The sequence below is a fragment of the Chionomys nivalis genome, chromosome 22 (assembly GCF_950005125.1).
Source record: "Chionomys nivalis chromosome 22, mChiNiv1.1, whole genome shotgun sequence".
Classification (NCBI taxonomy): domain Eukaryota; kingdom Metazoa; phylum Chordata; class Mammalia; order Rodentia; family Cricetidae; genus Chionomys; species Chionomys nivalis.
Window position 1 is genome coordinate 14,536,451 of NC_080107.1, and position 27,530 is coordinate 14,563,980.

Sequence of the window (27,530 nt, forward strand, 5' to 3'; positions counted from 1 at the left end):
GTCCTTAGAGAAATGCAAATGAAAATCACAAAAGAAGTCAATATCTATTAAGTACATCGGCTAGCTCAAACCCAAACCAAGCAAACAAAATGACCACAAATCCAGTACTAAGGAAGTCACTGAACAGCAAGAAATTTCATTTATCACTGGTACAAATGCCAAATGTGTAGTCTCCTGTCTAGGAAATCAGCTTGACCTTTTCTTATGAAGTTAAACAAAAGCTTACCATGAGGCACAGAAATTGAACTCACAGATAATTAAAATGAAATGGAGATCTGTGTTTACACAAAACACTGAGTATTTTTCAAATGTATCCACTTCTGGAATTTACTACCCCTCAGTGAGGCACAGCAAGCAAATGGTGGCACATCCGCCTAACGGATCCTATGCAACAATGTAAGGAGCCAGTTGCTAATCTATGCACGTGTAAAATGTCACCTGAAAGTAAGCCAGAGCATATACTATAGGACATAATTTATATTTTTTCATTTATTTAAGTCCTTAGCTTTGGAAACAAGAAACTCAGTCCAGAGAACTCCCGGCTGACTATGTTCCTGTAGAGAAATGCCTGAGATAATTCTCTTCAAAGGACGTTATTTTGTCTTACGTTTCCAGAGGATTCAGTCCTGTTGCTTTCAGCCCTTAGAAGCCCCATTGATCCTGTCAAAGGGATGTGGTGGGGGCTTAGTGACCTCATAAGTGACCGATGGAGACAGAGACTTAGAAGAGGAAGGACTGGAGTCTCCTTATCTCTTCCAAGGGCATTGCCATAGTGACCTAGTTTGCTTACACTTGGCCCCACCTCGGGAAAGTTCTGCCAGCACCCCACGGCATCACAGGCTGGGAACAGCCCTCAGCGAGTAGGCCTCTGGAGTACATCTGGATCCAAACTGTAGCAGCGACATTCTGGAAATGACAAACGTCCAGGTGAAGACAACACCTTTTCTACACATCAAGGATCCAGGTTTTGACTGAAAGGGGCTGTATGGTGGTACGCAAGGCTAGGGCTATAGAACTGCTCTGTGTAGTAATAATGGCTGCCATTATGTAGGGCTATGCATTTGTCACTTGTCATAGAAACCTACGCCAGAAAGTAATTTTTACTGTGCATAAACTTTATGGTGATGGAAATGAAAGCCACTCCAAAGAAGACCCCAAGTTTTATGAGATTTGGATTTGACTCTTCCTTGCTAGACCTTGGCAAAGAATGGAAACCACTCTAGAGAAAAGGCTAACCCCGCCCACAGCACCCCACACCTGTACAGGGTGGAGTTTGTGCAGCTGGCAGTTGTGGCAACAAGGACTCAGCTCTCAGAGACTTCTGGAAGCATTCCTGCTGTGGCTGGCTTGGGATGCCAGAGCCACAGGGGTGCCTGGCCCAGAACATCAGACACTACCAAGAGAATGCAACTGTTTAACACAGCCCCAAAGATATTTCATGCCTACTCAATCTACCCACTTAAAGATAGATCAAATAAAACAATTTTAAAAGTTGACTCAGTCACAAGAAAATTAGGCGAGAACACGAGGTAATTTTGGAGGCATATTGCCTTTCTGAAAGGACTAAGGTCTTGGTAAGCAATGCTTCTCTAGACGATACAGCAGAAGTTACAAGACTCTTGGTTATGATGAGGGCTTTAGTGGAAGCCAACAGGGTTCAAAGGCACCTTGGCTACTGTGGAGTTCTTCACACATTTGCTATTAGGCTCACTTGAACCTTACTGTCTCCAAACGTCTGTCATATTCCTGTGCATTTTAAAGGCAGGGGAATTCAGGTATCTGGGTGAGTAACTGGTGACAGAGCTCAGGAGAAGGTGAACCTTCATGAGTTTGTCAGAAGCAAAATATCCACCCGGCCCAATGGGATTAACCTTTGTTTTTCTGGATGTCAGTTTGAGTGTCTAACATTTTAATTTTTGTTCTGATCTCCTCAGGAATAAATTCTCCTGCTATCAAAATAATTGCCTTGATTATCAGGGGAGTTTGTAAGTGCGCCATCACTCACAACCTCGGGGCCGGCAGGCGATGTCATGGAAGTCATCAGACTTTTCATCAAGACGCAAATACTAACTGGGAATATGTTTATCTAGCACCTTTGAGAAAGTTGATGGTTTTCTTTTCTCTTAAGAAAATTCCCCCAATCAAAAACAAAAACAAAAACAGAAACAAAAGTCCACAAGGAATCACTAATCAACCCAGGTCTACTGCTCAGAGCAGAGGCATATTGGCTACTTAGAACATGGGGTGTGCACACTGCCACAGCATTAAGTCTATTCCGATATTTGTCAGATACCATCCACATGGTTCACGCTTCGGTCAGTCTGGGCTACCGGATGCTGACAGCAGGTCATGTTTATTTTGGAGATGTTTCTGGTAGAGGCTTCATTCACATAAATTGCTGGATTTCATCTCAACATGGCAAGTTAGCAAATATATGTGATTTTTTTTCTACATGGCTGACGTTTCCCCGGAAAGGTTTCTTTCCTTGAGTTATGTGTCGTTTCCTCGGAGTAATGAATACAAATGATGTAGGGAGACTCGGGGGTCATCGGTGAGTTCAGATCACTGAATTTTACATGATCCTCCTGCCATTCATAAATCTCGTCTTCGACACAGGTTTCCACTCTGATTCCCTGTGGCTGGAGCTGTACCATGGGTACTATATAAGTTTCCTCTTTGGCTATAAAACCAAACAGCTGGAAGGATCCCTACAGCTATGGATAATTGAAGTGAACCCAGTGGCCTTGCAACCTGCCTTCCAGAGGGAACAGGAAGAGTTCATTTCAAAATTATGAAATACTTAAAAAAAAAAAATGGGTCTCGTTACCTATTCCTGTCCTCATTGGATAGAAGCATCTTGCAAGCTTGCCGGTTGCCTGGTCAAGGGTATGTTTTCACAGGTCAGACGTGTGTCATTGACTTCTTAAATAGTGTACTGAGAGACAGCAGCAAGTTCTAGAGCTTGTGAGTGATCCTTAGCCAGATGATGAGAGAGATCACATGGAGGTGTGGCAGTGAGTGTTATGTCTCAGACCATATGGTCAAGGCCCACGTTGTTTAAGAAAATCATCTCCTAAGATGTTTTACTAGAGTTTTATTTTGAGGTTTTTTGCTTTTGTTTTTTTACAGGTTGGATAGGAAGTGTCACCTCAAACAATTTATTTCTTAGAGGCTTGGTCCTCACCTATTTATTTTAGGAGGTACTGGGGACATTAGGAGGAACCTAGCTGAGGGAGGCTATCAGGGGTATGTTTTTGGAGCCTGTATCTTGTTCCAGGTTTCTTCCTGCCTTGCCTCTTCCCTAGCATTTTTCTTTGTCTCCCAATGCCTGCCTCCTCTCATCCATATTCACAGATGAACTCTGACTCCTACTCCCCAAACCATTATGCATACAATCAGCCACCAGGCTCTGAATCCACTGAAATCACGAACCCAAACAAATCCTTCCTCCATGTAGTGCTTTCTATCGAGTATTTGACCATGCAATGATGCTACTTTGCCGTGAAAATGTATTTTCTCCTTATGTTTATGATTTTTTATTTGATCAGAGGAGTAAACAAAATAAGAAAGGAATCATGTTCATTTGCCAATGGTTAGTTATCATCAATAAATTAGTTACAATCTGATTATTTAGAAGCATGCCTTTTATGAATTACCTTAGCTCAAGAGTTAGAGATTTCTTGACTATTTTCTTCTAAGCAGGATGCTATTTATTTCAGCCAGCCTTGATGAAATTCTGCCTGAACGACCCCACTGCCTTTGAACTCACAGCTGTAGCTCCAAGTGCAGTGAGAGGATTCCAGCTGCACTTTTTACTGGGGCTTCTGTTTCCCATTCAGTGAGACTGTACATCTGTCACACATGTAAACGCAAACGACAGTGCATGCAATTGGTCAGCTAATAATTCCCTGGTGACTGAACCCATGATGCATAGCAAGGCCTGACACAAGCTCCTCACAAACACATATCCTGCTGCCCCCGCACTACTCCCAGTGGTTTTAGTGAAGCCACTTTGCACAGCCATCCAGTTAGTGACCTCGGAACAGTCCAGACTCACTGCTTCCTCTCAAATAACAGCACAGAGTGTTTTCTGAGGTAAGGAAAGTTTTCTGTTACAGCACAAATGTGAAGTGTCCCCCATGGAAATTAGGAGGATGATTGGCATCCAGGTGTTGGTACTTCAGGAGATGATGGATGTTTGAGGAGATGGAGCCCGCCTGGAGGAAGCGAATCATCGCGGGTGGCTCTTAGGTTTGTTCCCAGGTCCTTTCCATCTGCTTCCTGCCTGCCACATGAGCACCCTCTGTCCCATGCTTCTGCTGCTCTGAAGCGACGGATCTAAGGGGTATATACATATAAGCTGAAGCTTTTGAAACCATGAGGCCCAATCAATGATTTCCTCCTTTAACTTGCTATGTTGGCACTGATAAGTTGGCTCAGCTGGCTGAAGGGCTTGCTGCCAAGCCTGACGACTTAAGTTCAGTGTCTAGTAGTGAGGAGAGGATTGAGTTTAGCAGACATCTTCCAATCTCCACACGCACACCGTGCCACCTGCACACCACGTCACATGCACACCACGTCACATGCTGTGCACTCACACTTGCATACTGAATAGATAAACAAATAATGCAAATTATTACAGATTTTTTTTCATGTGAATGAGAAGTTTGACTTATACAGCTTGATTTTGACATTATCTGGTGATGGGTTTCACAAAAAAAAAGGGGGGGAGGTGAGAGCAATTTCTAAAGAAAGAGAGCACACTACTGTCTCTAAATGGTTTCTTCTAGCCATTGTAAAGCAAGGACCTCTCAGGCATCTTGGGTTCAGGCCCAGTCAATCAGGCTCTAGCACAGTTTAAGAATTCCAGTGTAGAATGCCTTTTGTTATTTTCATACCCTCATAGTCTAATAAATCAGGGGTTGAAGGAAAACTTTTTCATATTTATATTCATTATTGTCTGTGTTATGTTTTAGGTCTTGTCGCTCATTTGGAATAAATCAGGAAGCAATTATTTTTTTCTTATCAAAATGTGTGTTTATCTAGGAATAGAATTATTAAGCTCTCAAAAAGTATTAATTTTTACGTATTAATAAAAGTGCATTCAAGATGCACAAACAAAAAATAGGAAGGCTTTTGTGTTTACATCATCTTATTTTAAGGCTTTATAGAAAAATCTAAGAATGTTAGACTATTTCTGGGAGCAATTCATTCTTTCTTTGACCCTAGATTTGCACTTAATTATACTATGTGGGTGTACACAACTCTTCCTCCACCGAGTAGACAGTTGCTACTCTACAGTCTTGGCTTAGTAACAATGCTAATGAAACACATACATACCCTATACAAGTAAAAGAATCATAAACATGTTAGAATAATTTCAGCAAATGATGATGGGGATTAATGTTGGTACCTCTAGTACGAACTACTTGGAGTAGATGGGGAAACAGTTTTGAAAAGACACATGTTGTATAATGTATACTTCAACTGTATTTGGAACCATTAACCATGAAAAAACAAAGACTAAATAGTTTTATTACAGCAAACCTGACTGTTGAAAGTGGAGGCAATTGTATATATGAGTGCAGACAACATTTTTTACTCGAAAATTGAGACCCAACCCATATGTTGCCTATCTTTTATAGAACATAAATGATTATTTTAGGATGATTTCATTTCTCAAAACCTGTTGTACAGTTCCACGGAAAGGCCTCTTGACTATAGTTTAGCTCACAGCACTGGCCTTTCGCAGGCATTCATCAAGACAACGGGTCTTTGTCTTCAGGGTATGCTTAGAGCACACAATTTCTTTTTTCTTCTTGAGGCTAGTTGGGACTTCATGAACTAGATATGCACCCAGTGATCAGTTTGTGCTTTCATATTCTTGAGTAGTTTATCAGAGATCTTAACATGACTATGTTGGCATTGAGTAGGTTACAGAGAAGGAAAACCAGAATGCAACTGGTAGCCTTCATTGTTCCCACAGATGTTATCTAGTCTCTATCTGGATTAACACATATAGCTACTATGTCTCTTCCAAAATATGTATCTACAAGATATAAACTCATTAAACTTACCAACCCAAACTTGTTCCTTTAGGCCCTTCTGATCACTCATAAGCCAACTGAAGTTTTTAATAAAATATCAATTTCCCAAGGCTTTATTTTCATAAAAATGATCAACATTTAACTTATAATTAAAGAAAAAGTCTTCTTAGTTATTCATTTGTAAATCATCAGAATACTCAGTGTTGTTTTGTGTACAGTCTGTTCACTTAATAAATTTTTGTTGTTTTAAGCTATGTCAGTCATAGGTTCAACTTAATAAGGAAGCAAACATGACCACTATGGAATACATAGCAGCTTCTCTTATGAAGGGATTAAAAACAATTTTTATTACCAAAGACATGCAAATTTCATGCATAACTTATGGGTTACAGATCTAATCAACCTCTGGGCAAAACCAAACAAATTTTAAAAATCACACTCTGAGCTCTGAGCTCTTTTTGTGCTTTTAAAGTGAGTTTTGTGTGTGTTTGTTTTTGGTTTATTATCTATCTATATGTTTATTTTTTTGCAAAAGGTTACTTGTACAAAAGAGTTTTGCCTTTGGGATTTTATTCTTCCCAGTCCCTGCACTGTTTCAAACTTAAGACGGTTAAATGGAGTAATATCTGAAATCCTTTGTATGAGATATTTAACCAAAGTTATTATCCAGTCCAGCAAAAGTAAAAAATAAATTTCTCCTTCTTCCTGCAGAAGGAAGCCTAGGGCCAGGAATGGTGGCCCATGCCTGTCGTCACCTCAGCTATCCAGGAGTCTATAGCTGGGAAACCACCAGAGCCTAGGATGTGGATCAGCCTGGGCAACACAGTGAGATGATTTCCCAGAGAAGAAAAAGCAACAGATCCCAAATATTGATGCTCTATTTCCTTAGATGCTCTATTGAGCCTCCAAGACAATGGCTAAGTAGGAGGTCCATGAATGCTTTCTTAAGTTCCACCTTTTTAGTTTCTTTTTAGTTTGGTGGGGAGTTCTTTTCCTCCCCCTCACACAGAAACATCATTCTTAAAGGGCTCTCAGAACTCCCAGGATGTTGACTGACCTGAACGGCTAAGCTAGGGGCTTGCTCGGAGAAGACTCACTTTCATTTTATCGGAAAAGCAGGATTGATGTTCTCAGTTTTGTTAAGAGAATGATCAATTTTCCCAGAAAAGATACTTTCAACTGCAAAGGAACCAGGGTAGAAAAAAGGAACAGAGCTCATTGGAAACGCTGCATTATTGATACAGAAACCTGAATTTCATGTATTGATATGATTTCACTGAGTGTACATGAAGATATTCTTACAATCTCAGGATATATTGAGTGACACATCATTATGACGTAAAATTAAACTTTAGAATATGAAAATCAATGGGTCTTGGTTGAGGGATGTTCATTTTTAAGTTATCTGTTTCACATACCATGTTAAAAGAAGTCCAGGACACACATTTGATTTCATATGTAATATGGTATTTAACAGGTACTTTTTTTTTTTTTTAATTAGTAGAGGAAAAGAAAGACATGGCACCTGGATTCTTTCCTTTTTACATGTAGGATTACTCAAACTGAGTCCCATCAATTCGTGTTTGCTTTCTGTGTTACATCCTGGGCCCTGTGGTGGAGGCTCAACAATGAACAAGAGGCAGATTGTCTCATCGGTAACACATACGAGAGCTTACGATACTGGACCCTGTCTTAAACATGTGTTGATCAAATACCAGGGTTGAATATATCTATACGATCCAGAAACTTCTCATTGTGTGGAGAGGTTTCAGGTGGAAGAATTGATTTCTTACCCTCATTCCCACGTGGTGGTGAACTGCACTCTTCTGGAATGGCTTGGAACAAAATGCCAGGAGGCCGTCTATGAAATACCAGGGGCTTATGGTGGCCTTGTTATTTACAAATCTAAAAAGAACTGGTTCAGTGTCCTGGGTTTCCAAATATCAGTTCATTCGCACAATTCTCTTTATTCTTCTTTATCACTAAACACCACTAAGAATAGATAAAATTAAATAAACGCACAAGAGATAGGGACAATGTGGTGACTCCCCTGACCTGAAATGCATTTTTTCACAGAGTACGTGTCCAGCCTGCAGTTTTATCCCTTCCTCTTATGAATGTAGTCCTTTCCACGTATGGCATTTCTCCAGAAAGAGAGGATCAGATAATGGCAACAGCAATGTCCGGAGAGAATTCAGTCTTTGTATCAGTCAGTGTCATAATTTGAATATCTTTCCTTTGCTATAGAAAGAAAAAAACCTGCTACCAAAATTAATTTTTTAATTATTGAAAAACATGCAATAATAGGTAGACTATCATTATTTGATCTCTGTTCCACATTATTTCATATTCAGTTCACCTCTGGCAAAGTTTTGCACAGCCTTGGGCTCATGCTGCTGATGTATGTGTCTTAAATTCTCAGGGAATCTAAGGTCAAACAGGAATACAGAGCATTGAATTATAAGGTGCCTTCTGTAGGCCCAGTTTAAATGTGCTGTGTCTAAAATCCCATCTCTGCTGTATGCAATGGTGTCGACAGTAAAATCATTATAGACCCTTTACCAGACGGATGTCAATGATATGGGTCACATATCCGTTCCCTTATTCTTACATTTTGTAGAACTTTATAATATTATCCCATTATACTTATTAAGCACCCTGATGCACATATTATAAAATGATATTTTTTACTTATTAGGCAGCTCAAGAAAGGAATGGAGAACTCAAACTCCTGCAATAGGCAATTGTTATTCTCTATGCTAGCACGTGTCTTAAGAAATCTATAGGGTAACACTGATCTCATCCAATAGGCGATAATTGTTTATACATAAAGGAAAAGCAAAAGGACTTCACACAACTCAGCACTTTACTTTGTGTGATGTGGTGCTCCGAGCCAGGCTTGCAGCAGATCCTCCTTGTCACTTTAATGCATAGCTTTGTCCCTGATCACCTCCTTGCTCAGCATGTTGCAGGTAGTAGGTTGGCCTGATTATTATAGAGGACAATTGCTGCCATGGCATCTAGCTCTCCCATTCATCAAAACAGTTCATTGCCCCACACCCACGGTTCTGACGTTGTCCACAACTCACATAAGTGCCACAGCCATCACAGTGCTGGCCATGTTAATATTATGAATAGTGCCCTCTAGCCAAAAATCAGTTTCATTCTGTTAGTTTATCTAAAAGAGGTCTTTTGACTTTAATTGGAAGCTTAAACAAGTATGAGTCTCCCCCAATTGTTCTAAAAGAAAATCACATAGCAAAACCCAATCTTTGTGACTCTGAGTTTTCTGTTTAATTTGTGTGTGTGTGTGTGTGTTACTTACACTAAGTGTAGCTGTCCCCTTATGTGAACTTCCTTATCTAATGACCTTTCTGGCTGGTACTTAGACTTTTAAACAAGCGCCTTGGTTCTAGTCCCCAAAGACAACAGAAAACCTGAGTTAAATAAGTCTAGGCCTGATCATGTATTTTTCATGCTTGTGCTTTGGCTGAGAGCAGTTAAACTTAAGCAAACAGTTGCTCGGCTCTAACAACACCCTAAAAAGCCTAGATGAGCACAAAATCAATGCAAATCTATAGAAGCTCCGCGTTCTCCCATTATAGCAGGAGATGCACTTGGCAGGCAAACAGCCACTTACTGCAGACAGAACGGCGCTGCCCTGTAGCCCACTCTCACTCTTAGGGTTCCCCCTGCAGTTGATTGCCTCTAGATTCCTGCATAGCGCAGAGAGAAGCTGCCATAGCGCAGGAGGGCTCCGTGCAAAAACACTGAATCCATAGGGTTCAGTCTCAACCTCCCAAGTGCCGGTTTCTCCCTAAAAATGAGTAGAGGCTCTGACCCAGTTCCTCCTTGGTTCTTCATGATGCTATGGGCACTTCAATTTGAACGTTTGGGGATTAGGATGCCCAGGGAAATACATGGCTGCTCTCCATGTGCCTGGTGTGGTGCTGAATGCTGTGTGTACAGATGTACCTGTTAGAGCGTTTTCTAAGGAAGGCACTGTTGGATCTCTGTTCCAGTTCGTTGTGAAACACCAGGAAGTGGGGCAGTGGAATCCAATTCTTAGGTGTGAGGGTCAAGTAGGTTGTCCCCAAATTTATATATTTGAACCTTTTAATTATTGGGCATTGGCGGGAGGTAGAGCCTGGTGGGTCATTTTCGTGTTGTAGGTGAAGAGCCATTATAAATGAATTGATTTTTCTTGTCGGATCCAGTTATTTCTCCATTCTTACCCATATGTCCTCTCCCCAGATTGCTGATGTGGTAGAAACCACAAGACCCCTACAAGATGTAGCAGTCTGATTTTGTTTTATTCTAGTTGCCAGGCCTATGCGCCTAAATAAGTTTCTTTCCTTTATAAATTACTAGGCTTCATGTATTCCTTCCCCCTTTCTGCCCTGTACCAAACCCTACTTTATAGACAAGAAACCTGAGTAAATAAAGCTACTCAGCAAAGAGTAGAAAAGCTTTTTCTTGAAAAGTACTCCACATATACTGGCCATGCCAAAGGCCCAGACTCACATCTAGGTTGCCATCCAAAAAAACCTTTTAACAGAGCTCAATTGTTCTTCATTGGAGGAAATGAGCTAAGAGGCTGAGTACCTGACACACTCAAACCTGCTTCATTGGCAGAATCCCTCTGGAAGCACACTCTGCCTAAGTCAGTAGACCTGTTGGCCCAGTTCCACTGAACTACATCCAGAAATACAGAGAAACATGGATACCAAGAAAAACACTAAAACACACTAAACACTGTCCTTAAGATGAGGCAATGAGGACACGATATAATAAGACATGCGAGCAGGAAGAAGGTGGTGGTGGGATAAGAGCAGAGTCAGCAAAGTCTCAGAGGATGCCGAGTCATATCTGCAAAAGTGCTGGCGGGTCCTCAGTATGGCTGCTCTTTAAGACACCCCAGCTTGCAAGATCCTGGGCACACATCTGGAACGTCCTCAATTCCTTTATGTCCCTACTTATGTCCTAACACTGAATTACCTCAGAATACTTCCGAACCAGAAACTGGGTCACAGGAAGATGGAGGCTTAAACTAAAAGTTGGATGAAAACCCATGATCCTTTTGCTATATGATTTAGTATGGCAGATTGAGAGACGCACAGGTGATTATAAGATAGAATTAGGCGTGCTGATACAGGCTGGGCTCTATCTCAGGACAGGTTCTCAGGGACTCATGGGATACGGTTTCACGCTCTCTTTGAGATTTTGTCTGAAAAGGATGGAAGGAGGAAAGGGAGAGGAATGAAATGAGTATAATGAGTATAAGACAAAACAGAAAGAGATAAAGATAGATAGAGAGACAGAGAACCTAATGTATTTTTACTTCTACTTGAATTCACATATTTTATCAATTGCCTGCAGTGCTAGAAGAGAAGCTAACCTTTTTTCTTTCTATGCCTATTTTGAGTGAGCTCAGAGTGCGGTAGAGTGAGGGACACACAGCAAACAAGTTGTAGCAGAGCACAATGAGGAGGGAGCCTGAGACAGCTCCTCCATCTCGAGTTGGCATGGGGGAATGTCTTTCTCCCTGGGGGAGCTAGAATCACGGCGACTCAAGGCTGGCTTTGTCAGGCATCTACTGGATGTTCACAGCCAGCTACAGTCTACAGTGAGAAGGCAAATAGGAAATCAAGTCGAATCAACCCCAGGCTGACCTCTGGCTATACATGGCCTCGCCGCGAAAGGGGCCCTTCTCTTTTTCAGATTGCAATCAGTCTTGTGCTAAGATTATGATGGAGACGATCACAACCTTCCAGATGACTAATCACTCATCTTCCCCCGGCGTGTGACTAATTGACCGAAACTGTACGAAGCCTGACACCACTGAGTAGATGTTTTGGGAAGCCATGTGTCTTACTCCTCTGGACCTATGGTCGTGGGGGCAGCAGAGTTGCCCTAGAATGCGATGCTTCTGTCCGTGTGGGTAGACTGAAATGCTACCCGCCCAGCCACTTATTACACTCAACTGAGCAGGCCACCAACTTATTTCCTTCATCCTATTAATAGGTCTACTTGGTGCGTGCTTATAGCGTGCTAGGCTCCTTCTGCACGTCTTCTCCCTCACCATTTCCTCTGGGGTAGTGGATGGAAATAACTGTTGTTAGTCCGTGTCACAGATATGAAGGGTGCTTGAGAGCCCAAGGACTTTGTCCTAAGCAAGATGGCTGAGGGGTGGTGAAAAGACGAGACCTGAGTCTTCTTATTTGGGTCTGAGAAGCCCCTCTGTTTATTGCTCTCATCCACTTGGCTCTGACATTAGAAAAGGACATTTTCTACTCTGACAAAGAGAACAGAATGGAGCCTGTGAGTATGAGCTTCTGCCTTTAAAAAAAAAAAAAGTGAATTGGCCCTTCTTTCTCGATGAATTCTGCTCAAGATTTCCATGGGCATCCACACAGTTTCTTTCCTTACTGCCTCTTAGATTCTACAGTGATTATGCCTTTTCCTCTCTGCAGAGGTTCTCTGGTTGAATACATCCACAGAGAGCAGTGATGCGAAATGATTTCTTCTACCCCCCAAAGATTGGTGAGTCACTCACTAGTTCAGTCTGCAGCAAAACAATGCATATTTCAAAATCCGTTCCCGTTCAGCTGAAGACTGCCACTTTAGTGAGCTGCACCAAAATGAGCTGGGCATGAATACCACATGGACCAGTACTGATCACAGCCTAACACTGACAAACGCTTTTCTGCTTTAATTAACATGACTCACCACCAGCCCTTGGTACATACATGCACACTCAACATGAATATTTGCATACGCGGGCCAACACATTTGTTAGCGGTAGCAGAACTCACCTTGGAAATGCTTCACATGCTCAAAGGCTTGTTCCTTTTGCCTCTTCCAAGGCCTTGTCCATGACAATGTTATCTGTGAGCTCACTGACTTCCTATTGGCTGCCTAAAAACAAAAACAAACCGAAAAACCTAGGCACTACGCAAAAATCTAAAAATTCAGAGGTGAAATTATAGAAGTGGTTTGCATATAGAGAGCCTTGAAGGAGATTCCTAAATCCAGTCTAGACTATGGATAATCTCCCTTTCCCTGAAAATCCATGAATATTCAGGTTCACATAGTATCATGTCACACGGACTGACACTGTAACAGCTGAGTGTCACTTGCGAAAGATTATCAGTCTCTTCCAAAAGACAAATATTTCTTAAAATGTTAGGGTCCAAATCTGTCCAGATTTCTCTTTTTAGTATGTTGTGAGCATGGGAGTGGATAACACGGGGACACAGACTTCTCCAGAGGGTAAGGGAGGGACAGAAGAGGAGGGCCAAGGAGAGAACAGTAGAACAAACCGTACAATGGGTAATGCAGCCCTGCTCTCAATATGCCGCCCTTGTCATGCTGGATACAGTCAAGAAAGAGAGAAAGAGAGAAAGAAAGAGAGAAAGAAAGAGAGAAAGAAAGAGAGAAAGAAAGAAAGAAAGGAAGGAAGGAAGGAAGGAAGGAAGGAAGGAAGGAAGGAAGAAAGAAAGAAAGGAAGGAAGGAAGGAAGGAAGAATTCTCCCTACATGGTGTTCCTCCAAGTTTCAGAGAAGCAATGGGCTTCCGATCTCTGCTGGCTAATATTGTAGTCTTGATCCCAGTGTCAGCTCTGTTACATTAAGGAGCCTTCTGCAAGCTGGCCTGAGCAATGAACACCATATGTAACATGATTCCAGGGGAAACTCTGCTCTGTGTTTCAATATTTGAGTTACAAATCAACAATATTGGGATGGAATTTGTTTGGTACGAGGACTGCATGGTTCTAAGTGTACCATCAACCCACCCCTGACACTGTTGAAGCACAGAAGAGCACATTGAAACAGAAGGCTCGAATGTGTGGAAGGCTTTGCATATGCAAAGCTGCAACATCTGGATGAATATAGACTAAGTACGCCATCCAGATGCTTGGAAGTGAGTTGCGTACAGGCAAAACGTTTATGTGACTGGCAGTTTTGTTTCTGCTTCCACGTGTTGAGAAGCTCTTGTCTTTGTAAGTTTAGTACTTCTTGCTAAAACTGCTCTTGATGCAAAAAAAAAAAAAAAAAAAGCAGGGTGCTGAACTCAGTGGGAGCATCAGAGACAGAAGGGGATTAGGTTGGTATCTGTATTGTGGACTGGCATGAACCAGGTGAAGTGGGGAGCAAGGTCCGTGGCCCAGCTCAACACTTATTTTTTTTTTTATCCCTTTCCTCCCCTTTGAAAGGATTTTGGTGCTCTGAACCAAAGGCTTGATACCAGCTCTGATTTCAGCTCTTTTAAGCCTCTTAACTTTCCCGCCCTCTTTCTTAGACTCAAAAGCAGGATGCATCTATTGTTGCTTCTCTCAAGCCCCCATCGATAAGCCTCCGGGTACCTGGGCTACAGAGTGCAAATAGAGAACCATAGACTCCCCTTAACCTCTGTGTGGCAGCTGATGGAGGATAAAGTTCTGGGAATCTTTTTTAAATAAACTCCCCAGGAAAGACTAATGCAGACGTAAGAGAATTTCGCTGCAGTATAACCTTATTCTGGGTCATAAAGCCTTCACTTTTCAATTTTGTTGACCTATAGAATCTAGAAAATCAAGTAACATAAAAAAGTTATGAGCCTAAGTATCAGGGCGCTTCTGAAAACGTGCTGTAAGCAGTTGAACACTTGATAACAATTCATCACAGACCCTTGCATTCTGATCTGGTAAGAAGCATGGCAGGCTTCTTTCCTGGCTGAAATCTGATTTCCACAGAAGATCAATATAGAGTGCATTGCCAATATGGTAGCCATTATTATCTGATTTTTCCTAAATCCTTGTTCCAAGCAATTGACATTTGAGACAAATTACTACTTCATCAGCTGTAATAATACTTTATTGCCTTTGTTCTCAAGTATTCATTTCATTTCAAATCTCCTATTGTATAAAGCCGGCCCCAAACTTGCAAAGTCTAGTTTATCACCATGCAGATAGAGTGGAGAAGATACATGAATGTGATCTGGAAGAATTTGCCTCAGTTCGGCAGCTAGGAACTCTACCCTGGTCTGTGAGGAGGCAGTTTGAATAAATGCTACAAAAGGGCATAAGCCTTTTTTGTTTTGTTTTGTTTTTGTTCTTTTGTTTTGTTTTTTTGAGACAGGGTTTCTCTGTCTCTGTAGCTTTGTAATCTGTCTTGGTAGCTCTTGTAGACCAGGCTGGCCTCAAACTCACAGAGATCTGCCTGCCTCTGCCTCTGCCTCCCGAGTGCTGGGATTAAAGGTGTGTGCCACCGCCCAGCAAGGGCATACGGTTTTCAAAATAATCAGTGAACTCTGTTGTTCCAATGAAAACAGATTTCTCTGAAATCAAGACAAAGCATCTGGGAAGTCAATTCACATTTCCACAAAAAGAGAAGAGGACGGGGAAGGTGGTGGGGAATAGGATCCTGTTTCCGCAGAGATGTTCATGTTTTCGTGCTTGACTTCCCCTCTCTGCAGGGACTGTGGGAGTTTCAGCATGGTTGCTCTGCATTTACAGCTCCCCAAATGTCGTTGCCAAAGATGTCCAGGACGTTCTGTCCTGTTGTGTCCAAGTATTGTGAAATCTAAGACAAAGGCTCTCTTTTCCCTGTCTTCCGAGCATCTTTCTACTTGGGATATGCTCATTTCCTGGAACTGTAGTGGACTTTTCCTCTTAGGTAGATCTTACCCAGAGACACATCTAACTGTGATGAGAAAGGGGAACTGTTCTCCACTCACGGTGGAGCCTGAACTTCATTGAAAACAACAGAAGTCTTTCTTTTGGAAAGTCTACAATGGATATACATAAATGTGTACAAAATCACACCCAAGGGTCTCCTCATGACGATAAAAGCCATAAGCTTTCCATTTTGTAGGCGTTCCTAGACTCACCATCAAGTATCTTCTCTTACTTTTATTTGTCATAAAATGCATAAATGCTTTTGGCAATTGAGTATACATTTTCATATGTTAAAAGGGTTGTTTTTCTCACTTGAAATATTAAAGCATATTCTCTATTCAAACTCGCATCAGCTGGAAATGTCTCTTGCGTGTCATACCCATTGTGCTCCCCTCTGTTCCCTCTCCTCATCCTGAAAATCCTTCAGTTTCCAAGTTAAAATGCTCAGTGCGCCTCCAGCTCTTTCAAGAGCAAAAAAGTTCGTATGTGTCGAAGAGGGCTGGCGAAGTGACTTCCAGGGAGAAGATTCCCGGAACAATGCAGCATTGGGCGTGCATTCTGATTTTCATACAGAGACGTAAATGAGACTTCATAAAGGAAGAGTTCATTTTAGGTTGTCACAGCTTTGTCACAGGAGGACAATGCCTTCAGCTCTAAGGCAGTCAGCCCTGCCTGGCTCTTGGGTTGTCATTATCTTCCTTCCCCAGCTCTGCCTTGGTAGCTGCTGACTTCTACCTGACCTGCTCCTCAGAAACTTGCTCATACACTCTAGAGGCACCTTTATTAAATGCTGCAATATCTTGGTCTGGGAAGAATTTGAGTGACGAAGCAAGCTACCTCAGCACAGGTTTCTGTGTTTCTGCCAGGCTCTCGCTCTGCTTGTTCTCACGTTTTCACTTCCTGTGGTTCCTCAAGTGTCCTCTCAACCCCTGTACATATGCTAACTGTGAGTTTTCCCGGAGTCACTAGCGCAGTAGCTCTTCCTACTGGTTGAGTGTCCTCCCTGAACTGTCTCCGAGGCCAGAGCCCAGTCATCACAAGTCCTGCATCAGTTAGTGCTGGCATAGATCATCCCTACGAATGGAATTATTGAAAACAATATTCCCTGTTCTCATTCATTCCTTTCCTACAGCCAGACAGCCTTCTCCTCTTCTGCTTCAATATACATTACTCTGTGCTAGTAACATTTGGTAAAACATAGTGTACTATAGTGGTTTGATAACTCTGCCATTATCATACCTGATACCCTTCCGTACTTTACCCTAGAATTTGGTTCTTAGGGTCCTGCCAGCCTTGACCAAAGGCTTGTTGGTGTTATGGCAAATTTTATGTACACTCAAAATCTAAGGAAACTACCATTTTCTCTGTATGGAAAGACCAAGACAGTAAATACAGTCACTATTTCTTTAGCAATGTGCCAAAATATATCCCAAGGGAAATGATGTCTTTTATTAGGCATCAGCAAACTCTGGTTCACAAGCCAGATAAATCCAACCACTGTTTTTATAAATAAAGTTTTATTTGAGCACAGCCATGATCATTCATTTATGTTGCTCATACCCATTTTCATGATACAACAGCAGCATTGAGAAGGTGTGGCAGGGTTGTATTAGTTGCTCTTCTTTGTCTAACCAAACACCAGTCAAGAAGTAAGTCAAGAGGGCTGATATTTATTTTGGTTGACAGTTCAAGGCTACAGTTCATGAAGACAAGTAGTCATAAGACTGGCCCCAAGTTCCCACTTTCTTTACTTAAAACCTCTCTCCTGAAGGCTGTACAGATCTCCCTAAAACACTACCACCACCACCACCAACAGCAACAACAACACCATCATCAACAATAGCAGCAGCAGCAGCACTCTGGGGACCACATGACCAAACACAGGCCTACAGGGAATGTACATTCACATTCTAACAGCATCTGTCACGAAGCTGACAATATTTACATCCAGCCCTTTACACAAAAAGCCTGACTACTTCCCTCTTCTATTGATCTCTCTACTTGATCCTAAACAGACTCCAGCCTAATAGGTCAGGACCAGGTAGTCAGGTATCAACTCTGAATTACTTTCACCCCCAAAAGATAAAGCATCTTTTCAAACAACTGTCATTCAGAGGAGGATATTTGTGCTCACAAAGTAATCAAGCACGAAGCTAAGCTTTATAATTTCCAGATTTTCTTATTAAAAAAGAAAAGCAGCCTAGCGAGGGATAAACCTGAGATAAATTTTTAATAGTTATTGTTGTCTAATATCTCTTCAGAAATATCAGGTCCACTTCTTAGTGGCTGCTTTCCTTAGAGTCTATGTGCTCTGACCACACCCTACTGTTAGATAAATCCAGCTTTACTGGATTGGGGGAAAGAATCAGATTGATTTGATTTCATCCCATTAGATACACTATTACAAAGACGTGCTCATGAATGTTTATTTCAACTAGCTTTGAAATAGAAAATATAACTTCTTTTCTCAACCTCATTTGTTGACTTGAGGTTCATAGAATGAAGGAAAAATTTCTCATGAAAATCAAATGACGGTTTGGCTGACAGCTAGTGCCACAGTCTTTCTCCATGGGTGCGTACGCAACTCCTGCAATTTAAAGTAGTGGGAGGAAGGGATTTTACACTCTACCAAGCCATTTTATTTTTTCCTCTGTGCTGATTAAAAAAACAGAAGTCATCATTGTCAATGAGCAGAGCCCATCACTGCTTTTATCAAATGCAAGGAGGTGTAAATGCAAACTGTTAAGCAGAGGTGAAAGATCGTGACTCACCGTCTGACAGTGAAGCTATTAAACACAATCAAAGCCTCCCGGTGAACTCAGGCTGCCTCTCAACACATCGCTAAGGAATCCTTTTCCTTGCAAAACTAGGACAAAATGCCACAAACTTCCAAACGTTAGAAAAGCTTCATTTACTCATTTAAAAGGCTTTCCCGACTTCAAGAGAAGATTTACTTACCGTGGCATAAATAACATTGCATTAAATCTGGACACCAGGCTTCTCAAAGGGTAAGCAATAATGGATTTAAAGATGATCCTTCAGGACATTATCATGAAGTCTTAGGACAATTATTGGCGAGTAAAATATGTGGTCCATTGGATGGACAAGGCTTTACGTATATTAACAACAAAGTCGGTGTTTGTTGTCTTTTACGAGTCCAACATCAGTGATTTATTATCAGGAAGTCATTTGGACCATGACGTAAGGTACATGGGTCTATATTGAGAAGTGAAAATCCAGAGCGTGGAATAGAATTCTGCCATCTTGAGTGACAGGAGCAGATGGCTGGGTGTGTACGTGCAAGAGGACAGATGTGGCAATCTCAAAGTCCCCTAAATGTTACCTGAAAGAGCTTAGGGATGTTTTGCTCAACTGTCCTTCAAGATATGTGTGCTCAATGTTAAATTGTTAAAAAACATTTGTCTCCAAATGGTTGTGAACCAAAGGGCTTTTATCATCTGAGTTCTATGAAAATCTTAGTCATGATGATAGGTAAGGTGAGCTTGTCTTCTAATGATAGCCCTCGGCCAGCCAAATGAAAATGGGCACAATTTAGCTCTAACTACACTGTGTTTTAAACTTCAGATATCACGTTCAGGTGACAAGTGCTTCTGCCCGAGTTTCTGTATCCACTCGGCATGGTGCCTGAAATACTACAATTGCTTAATATGTGTGTGAATGACTAAAAGAAAGATTCTCATCATTTATTGTTGAGCAATTAGAAGTACAAGAACATAGATGATGCTCTTCCCTGGGAAGGTTGGTTTGCCTGTCAATATTCACTCAGTCCTGTGGTTCTCAACTGTCCTAATGCTGTGACCCTTTAATAGAGTTCCTCATGATGTAGTGATTCCCAGCCATAAAGTTATTTTGTGCTATTTCATATTTGCCATTTTGCTACTATTATTAATCATAGCATAAATATCTGATATATAGACTATCTGATATGTAACTCCAAAGGGGTCGTGACCCACAGATTGAGAACTACTGTCTTAGTCCTTTGCCCAGGAAATCTGACTTCATTCCTTTTCACAAAACACTCTATAAAAGTAAATCTCAAGACACTATGTGCAGATGTATGATTCAGAATGTCAGAAGAAGCTTAGCAGAATACAAGTTAAAAAGTAAAGAAGTAGATACTGAACTCAGATCACAAAGCCTGGATTCGTGGGTAATCGTGTCTTCTGCTATGTCCCCTCAGGCCAGTGCTCTTGCCCACTAGCAGTTTGATTATTCGTAGTGACCAAGTCTATTACAACAAGAAGAGGTCCTGACCTCAGAGAAAGCTTGGAGGATACTGAAATTTCTGCTTTGTTAACCTTGTGGATTTCCAGTAGATGTGGGAACAGACTCTTCATCAGTGTGTGTGTGTGTGTGTGTATCTGTGGATCTCATCTGAGTGGACATTACCATCTTATCTTAGGTCATTGACATAAGAGTACCTGCCTTCCCCAATTTCTAGCCATTTTAACGATGTCTGAGAGGTTATTCACAAGAGTGAATATTACTTTACACTCAGCATACGATACATGGTGTTTCATTTGTACTTTTCAGAGAGCCCACATCAAACTCTTGGCAGGCATTACATTATTGTTTTATTTTCCTCTTACATTTCTTTAGGATCTACACAGAAACAGCTCTTGTATTTTTTATTCATTTGATTCCCAGAACACTGACAGTGAGCCTGGAAAATTGTAAGCAGAGCAAATGTGTGCGTGTGGCTATATCCTAATCTGGTTTGGTAAAATGAACATTTAACTGGCAACTTGAAGCATGATTTATGACAAGTGTTGAGCTTACCTTTAATAGTCAGGATCAGAATTACATATGCATTCTAATAAAACCCTACAAACGCTATGAGCAACACATAGTCTACCCGGGACGCTTCCACTTCCATGGTCTTGTTCTCCGTCAGTTCATTTCTATGGGTCCTCTCTACTCTCTGCAACTCTCACGTCATGAGATCAAGGATGAAATGGTGCAGACCACTCTGTGGTCGCATTGTTTTATAGGAAGCTAATAAGTTAATTTGCTCTAGATCAGGACAATTCAGGTACATATGATAAATTTAGGATTTTCTTTTGCCTTTTGCTTTTTGCGAACAATAAATTATCACCTTACAGAACACGGAGCTGCCCTTTGATTCGTCATGAGTGCTGCATTGCAGAGGTGAGGCAAGGCTGAAAAGGGCTTGTGAGATGATTACACATCACGTAAATCAATGCAGTGTGCTGCAAATGCAGCAACCGTACTGACTTTTAAGCTTCTAAAATGATTTTTACCTTTTGAAATCTAGTAAAGATCTCACAGTTTTCAGAATAAAAAATGGTTTTCCATAATACCTGGAAGAGCTATTATTTTGTTAAAGTGAAAAATTATTGTACAGAATGAGTTTTATGGCTACCCTCTGCAAGACTATATGGAATGTTTATGAATGCAGATTATCCAGAAAGGAGTTGATGTCTCCTCTAGCTTTGAGATAGCTATCTGTTTTATAATTGCCCTTATTATCCATTCCCCCAATCAACATATCGAACTCATCAAATCAGTCACAAATGACACTCAGACTTAATAAAATGACATAGATAAAAGGAGGCAGAAATAATTAGAAAGAGAAAGAAGATGGAGAGAAAAGTATAAGAGTATTGACAATGCAAGTGTAACAGTGGTGAGAACATAATATATGAGGGAAGAATATAAAAAAGAGTATTGATTATTCTTGTACAGTTGCAGTAACATTAAGGTAGACTAGAGATAATACAGGATATGCAATTGGTGTAGGAGGTCCTTCTGTCTATGTGTTGCTTTCATTGGTTAATAAAGGAACTGTTTTGGGCTTATAGCAGAGCTATAGGGGAACAGAGCTAGGTGGGGAAAACTAAATGGAATGCTGGGAAGAAGAGGCAGGGAGGGATGCCATGGATCTGCCATGGAGATAGAAGTGCTGGAACTCTGCTGGTAGGCCACGGCCTCGTGGTGATACACAAATTAATAGAAATGGGTTAAATTAAGCTGTAAGAGTTATCCAATAAGAAGTTAGAGCTAATGGATCAAGTAGTGATTTAATTAATACAATTTCTGTGTGGTTATTTCAGTTCTGGGTGGCCAGGACAAACAAGCGGTTCCCTCCGACATGCAATGTGAAAGTTCAGTATTTTCCTGAATTGATGGAAAACATAGGTCCACAGATAGGAAAGCATAATATATGGAAACGGAATGAATGTGCAGAAACCCAAACATACACAGATATCGACATTCCAGGGCATCAAAATATTTAACAACCCTGAAAATACCTGGATAGAAAATGTAGAAAACTAGAGGATAAAAAATTGACAGTAAAGTTTTCCAAACACCTTGGTCCCTGCCGATCAGTGAATAATGATGTCAACGTGCTGAGAGAAAACAGTTTCTTTTTGTCGTCTTAAGCTGAGGAGAGTTTCACAAAACAGCACAATAAAATAGGGTTCTCTCCTGCACCACCATTAAAAATTACAGACGTTCTACGTTCTTAGAAGAAATAAACAATCTTAATGGAGTGTCTCAAATATAAGAAGAAACAGTAGGGAGACACTAGTTACCAAGAAGAAACTAAAAATGAACTCTGTTCACATAAACACGTAATAATGTCTAACGTAGGGAATTAAAGACAACTATATCATATGAATGATAGGAAAGGGAGGTGTCAAGATAAACACATGTAATCATGTTTAACTCAGGGAATTAAAGACAAATATACCATATGAATGATAGTAAGGGGCCATGTCAAGATCCTTGTGTTCTTCTAAGGTAGGATTAATGCATTGGGTAACATTAGACTTCATAGGCACATACATGCTAAAACATCTAAGGCAAATCAAAATGCTAAAAGCACAGAATTATTCTCATGAAAATATGATACAAGATATGAAAGATAATTCTAAGTGAAATAAACAAATTTAAAAGGATGCTAACATATTGCAGGTCTTTCTATTAAAATGTACAAAATTGTGATTGAAACAAGAGAAAAAAGAATATACAAATAATAAATAGTTGAAATACAATGAATAACAGAAGTATGTGTGTGCCAAACTCACATAATCATAAAAGGTATTCAAAGAAAGGATAATAGGCAATAATCTAAAAATATGGCAAATTGGACAGACAACATACTCTTCTTAAAATATTTAAAATATAGAAATATGAAATACTTTCATAACTATGAAGGCATTTCAGCTGAAGAATAAGAAGGAAACAAAACCCGTCATATCTTAAGAAGGGAAGAAATAATCTTATGTAGATAGAAAGGTTTATTAGTTTCTGGGGACATTCAAGCATATTAGCATTTTCTGCATTTGAAAAAGTGGAAGAAGCCTGATAACACTAAATGCTGATGATGTAGAAATATAGTACACTAGTTATAAATCCTAAACTTTTAAACTAAAACTCTCATTTGCTCCCTTCTTAGGTTTACATGGGAAATTCTTCATTTCCCCAGAACGTGTGACATAATACAATGCTCATCAGCAGGAATTTAAATGAACACAGTACATTCACAGTAGAATCTTAGGTAGAAGAAAGGAGTGAACCACAGCTATAATGTACATGAAGAAGTCTTTTTAAAAAAATACCCACCAAAATCAAATGATGATAATGATATAGAACTACATGGTTTGTATGAAGAACCAAACCAAAATCCAAATCAAAACAACAACCCAACAACACATTGTTATGGATATAGAGATGATACATTTTTAAGAAACAGCAAAGAAATGACAAAACAACACTGCTTATGGTAGGTTGACCAATATGAGCAAGAAGCAGCAGAACTGAAGAGAAGAAGCAGTGCACATATATAATTGTGTAAGAATTGGTATGATTCTTTAAGTCAGGCAGTCATTTCTAAGATGGTAGTGTTATTCATAGTATATATAGATGCCTGAAATATATTTCTGAGCATTCATGTATTCTAGCACACAAGACTGATGTGCTGGCTGGTGTCATTTTAATTTCACACAAACTAGAATCATCAGAGAGGAAGGAACCTAAACTAAGAAAATGCCTTTGAAAGATGAGTCTGTAGAAGAGCCTGGCATTTTAAGAGGCGCTTCATGTGAAATGACTCACTATGGGTAGGGTCATTCTTGGACTGATTCTGCTGGGTTCTATAAAGAGGAAGCCATGAGGAGCAAACCCATGGCCTCTGTATTATCTCCTAACTCTAGGTTCATGCCCTGTTTGTGTTTCTGCCCCGACTGCCTTTGGATATAATATGATATCCAACTATAATAAGAAAGAATAATCCGAATAAATTCTTTCTTCCCCAAGATACTTTTGGCCAAAGTGTTTCATCACAACAAGAGTAACCCCAACCGAGACGACTGACAAACAGAATTATGTAACTGGTATGATGACAATTTTCAAAATTATTAGCAGATAACCTATATAAGTCACCTGGAGCGGGCAAGTTATTTCTGCTATGGCAGGTCATCATTGTGCAAAGTCAGAACAGGTGCCTTCCCTCACTGTGCGCCTCACACCCGCTGCGGACCGTGCTGTCTTATTCTCTTTTAATGAGTGTCCCTGTCTTATTGTGGCTTTTCTTAACTTGCTTCTTCAGCTTTCACTCCTTTTATTTTCTTAGAGCATATCCCATGATAACACCTCACAACCTGTAGGCTTCAGCTGGTTCTGTTTCGCAGCCGAGGACAGACTTCTTTAGCTTTGTTCTTCATGTTACGCAACTTGTACCTCTATCACGATTTACTCTATATTCATTGGCTGGAAATAGCTAATCCATAATGGTGAAGCAACAGGTTTTCACTGCACAGTGGATAAGGAATACCCTGAAAACAAATATTGGCAGGTACAAGTACTTCATTAGAAAACAAGGGTTTAAAAGAGTCCATTAGCAGAGCATGGGTAATTTACCAAGGTTCCACAGTGAAAAGTGACACCCTTTCCTTGCCATCATTAACTGTCAGTAGTCCCTCAAGAAAGCATGGGGCTGCTGGGTGGTGTTGGTGCACACCTTTAATCCCAGCACTAGGGAGGCAGGCAGATCTCCATGAGTTTGAGGCCAGCATTGTCTACAAGAGACAAGAGTTAAGGAGAGGCTCCAAAGTTGCAAAGAAATCTTGTCTCAAATAACAAACAACAACAAAAAAAAGCACGGGGCCTCATGAGCCCTTCCCTCTCCCCCTTCCATGATGAAATATTGCTGGGGTGAATCTTGTATAGGTCATGTACAGTAACTTCAGCTGCACTGCATAAAGAACCTTCCACGCATGCTCATGCAGACAACCCTATGTAACTCAGTGAGCCACACACACAAATGAAGTAAGAAGATGACTGTTTGGGAAGAAAATCTGCAAAAGAAGATAAAAGAAGCTGATATAAGAGGACCAGACATTGGTAAGGATGAAACTTTATTATAAATTGGTGTGAAACTACCGAATAATAAAAACTAGATAAGTGTAAAAGCTCAAAAAAGGAACCCTCTCTACTGCTATAATAAAACAAGCTTCTACTGAGTTGGATTGAAGGTGGAAGGCCAATGTGCAGAAGAGCATTGGTAAATTAAGCTTCTGTAGTAAGATATTTTAGAGTCATTTAGATTCATTAGTCTTTTTTTTTTTTTAGATGTACTAGGTAGAGAGATATCATCTCCACCTCAGTAAAGACAAATGAATGCTCTGCTTTACACCATTAATTTTTGGTGGCATATCATTTCCCTGGTCCTATTAATGTGCCTTCATCTAGTCCCAATAAGTTCCTAAGTAGCTTTAATATAGTAATCAGTTAAACACATCGGTTGCCAACATTATAATAGCTAGATAGTACTACTCCATCACTGTAATCAAATTTTGGCTTCTCATTTGGTCAAAAAGAAACATTCTTTTGAAGGGTCATTTCTCTAATGGATAAGCTTCAAAGCACAATGATATTGCTAGAGTTTTGGATGAGTCTCCCCTAAGCATGTAAATTTTGGTCTCCAAATTGTGTTAATAAAAGGTGATGATGGAGCTTTTGGTAAGTGCAGCACAGAGAAGGTCTTTAGGTCATTAAGGACATGACCTCAAAGGAGGCTTGAGTTTTCATCCTTTATCTTTGCCTGCTAAGAGATGAAGTGAATGGCTTACCTCTGCCGTTCATTTACCATGACGTGTTGTTTCTATATGGTCCCAGTTCAAATTTGCCCGTCAGTCATGGATTAGAACTGCCAGAATACTCCTCCCCAAAGATCCTTTTCTTAGTTAATTATTTCAGTAAAAAGTAAAATGACTAACAGATTTTTAGCTTGATTCATAGAAAGGTATTTAATATTGATTTACCAAAGTTGGAGTCTTGACGTTGTAGAATGGATACTGGGGAGGTCGAAGTCTTCACCACTAGCACCGAGAATGGCAGGGCCTCACAACACGTTAGTTTGCATTCTTTCTACAAAGCTCTGTAAGCAGTGTTTCCCCAGATCATTCTCAGTACACCACCACCCGCCTGACGATTTCCTTTTTCGCTTTCCCTAAAGATTTGTTTGAGGACATAAATGATTGTCTTCACCATGTTTGGATCCCCAGTCTGGCACTTAACAGATCTGCAGTACATAGTTGTCGAAGAAATGACTCTAATTTATCTGAATATGCATGACTGCAAGTTGTCCAACACCTGACTTACACTGAACCTACTAATAAAGTAGTTGAGGCAAAGATGGATTGCCTCAGGAGGGAGGCTTGGTTCTGCAACCTTACTGTATGTTTAAATAGCCACACTTTTTTTCACTTTTTCTTTTTTGCCTCTGCATTACACCTTTACAGTGTCATCTCACCCAGGTAAACAATCTGACTGCTAGCAACTAAGGGTTACAGAGGTCCTTGTCTATGACAGCGAGAGCTAAGAAAGTCCGGTCCCAGAGGCATCCTAAAACAGCAGAGAAGCTTCTTTACAAAACTTGTACTCTGTTCTCATGCCTTGCCAGGACCATGCCAAGGATTTAGCTCTGAATCGAAAGCATCTGGAACAAGGGAAAGAGGGAGACCCTTCCAGAGACAGCTGAAATCATTGTGTTAATCAGGTGATGTGGTGATGGAAGTTGAGATTCCATGACAGTGCAAACCATGAGAATGAGGTGTGACTAGCTCTGTAGCAAGGGGGAGGTTCCCAGTTGGAAGCCAGACTATGATGACCTCATGAGCAAAAACTAAAACTAAAACTAAAACATGCTCCAGTGTCTACGAGCAATTTGTAGAAACTACATTATTTGTTAGTTTATATTACTAATATTATTTAAGCATTTATATAAAGGTGACTTTTATTTTTTCCCTTGCTAATATCCAAAAGACTATTTGAGAAAATGGTTCGTACCCTTGACTTTCATTGAAGCCTATCCAAGGGGCACTCCTGTAATACATTTACAAATCTATTCTTTATCATCCTGTAATCATAACATTTTACTTGCCACATCTGATTTGAGTACATGAAAGTTTAAACAGTTAGGTTTTCCTTTTCAGAATCATCCTGGATCCAAGCACATCACATAAAATGGTGGCTTCACTGGTTACCGCGGTTAGCATGTACTAACATTCCTGCAGTGAAATAGGTCAACGGACTCTGAAAATCTGTAGTTACAGTCTATAGTGTATGCTTCACTTTCTGCCTGAGAGTAAAGAAGCTGAAGGCACTCTCTAGCTTCACTACAGTGGACTCCTTTCAAGAGATATTCTTTTCCACTTGCCCCAATCTGAGTAGGACCCAACGTGCAGCTTTCTAAGTTCCACCAGCAGAGCTGCTTTAGAGTGAAGTGGATGGAAAATAGGTTGACTCACTCTTCATCAATGACTTCATTCTAAAAA

The 27,530-nt window shown here is 40.5% G+C and overlaps 1 protein-coding gene across 5 annotated transcripts in view; it reads right to left on the bottom strand.

Annotated features, from left to right (window-relative positions):
* B3galt1 (beta-1,3-galactosyltransferase 1) overlaps positions 1–27,530 on the bottom strand; it is a 489,297-nt gene that overhangs the window by 81,952 nt on the left and 379,815 nt on the right. Inside the window, exons 1-2 of one of the 5 annotated variants that reach the window (XM_057755709.1) lie at positions 18,664–18,701; positions 12,863–12,965 (exon numbers count right to left, since the gene is read on the bottom strand). The exons of the other annotated variants lie outside the window; for them this stretch is intronic. The gene's annotated coding sequence lies outside the window, so the exon portion shown is untranslated. Of the gene's footprint in view, positions 1–12,862; positions 12,966–18,663; positions 18,702–27,530 lie in introns of those variants that run through there. 5 annotated transcript variants of the gene reach the window in all.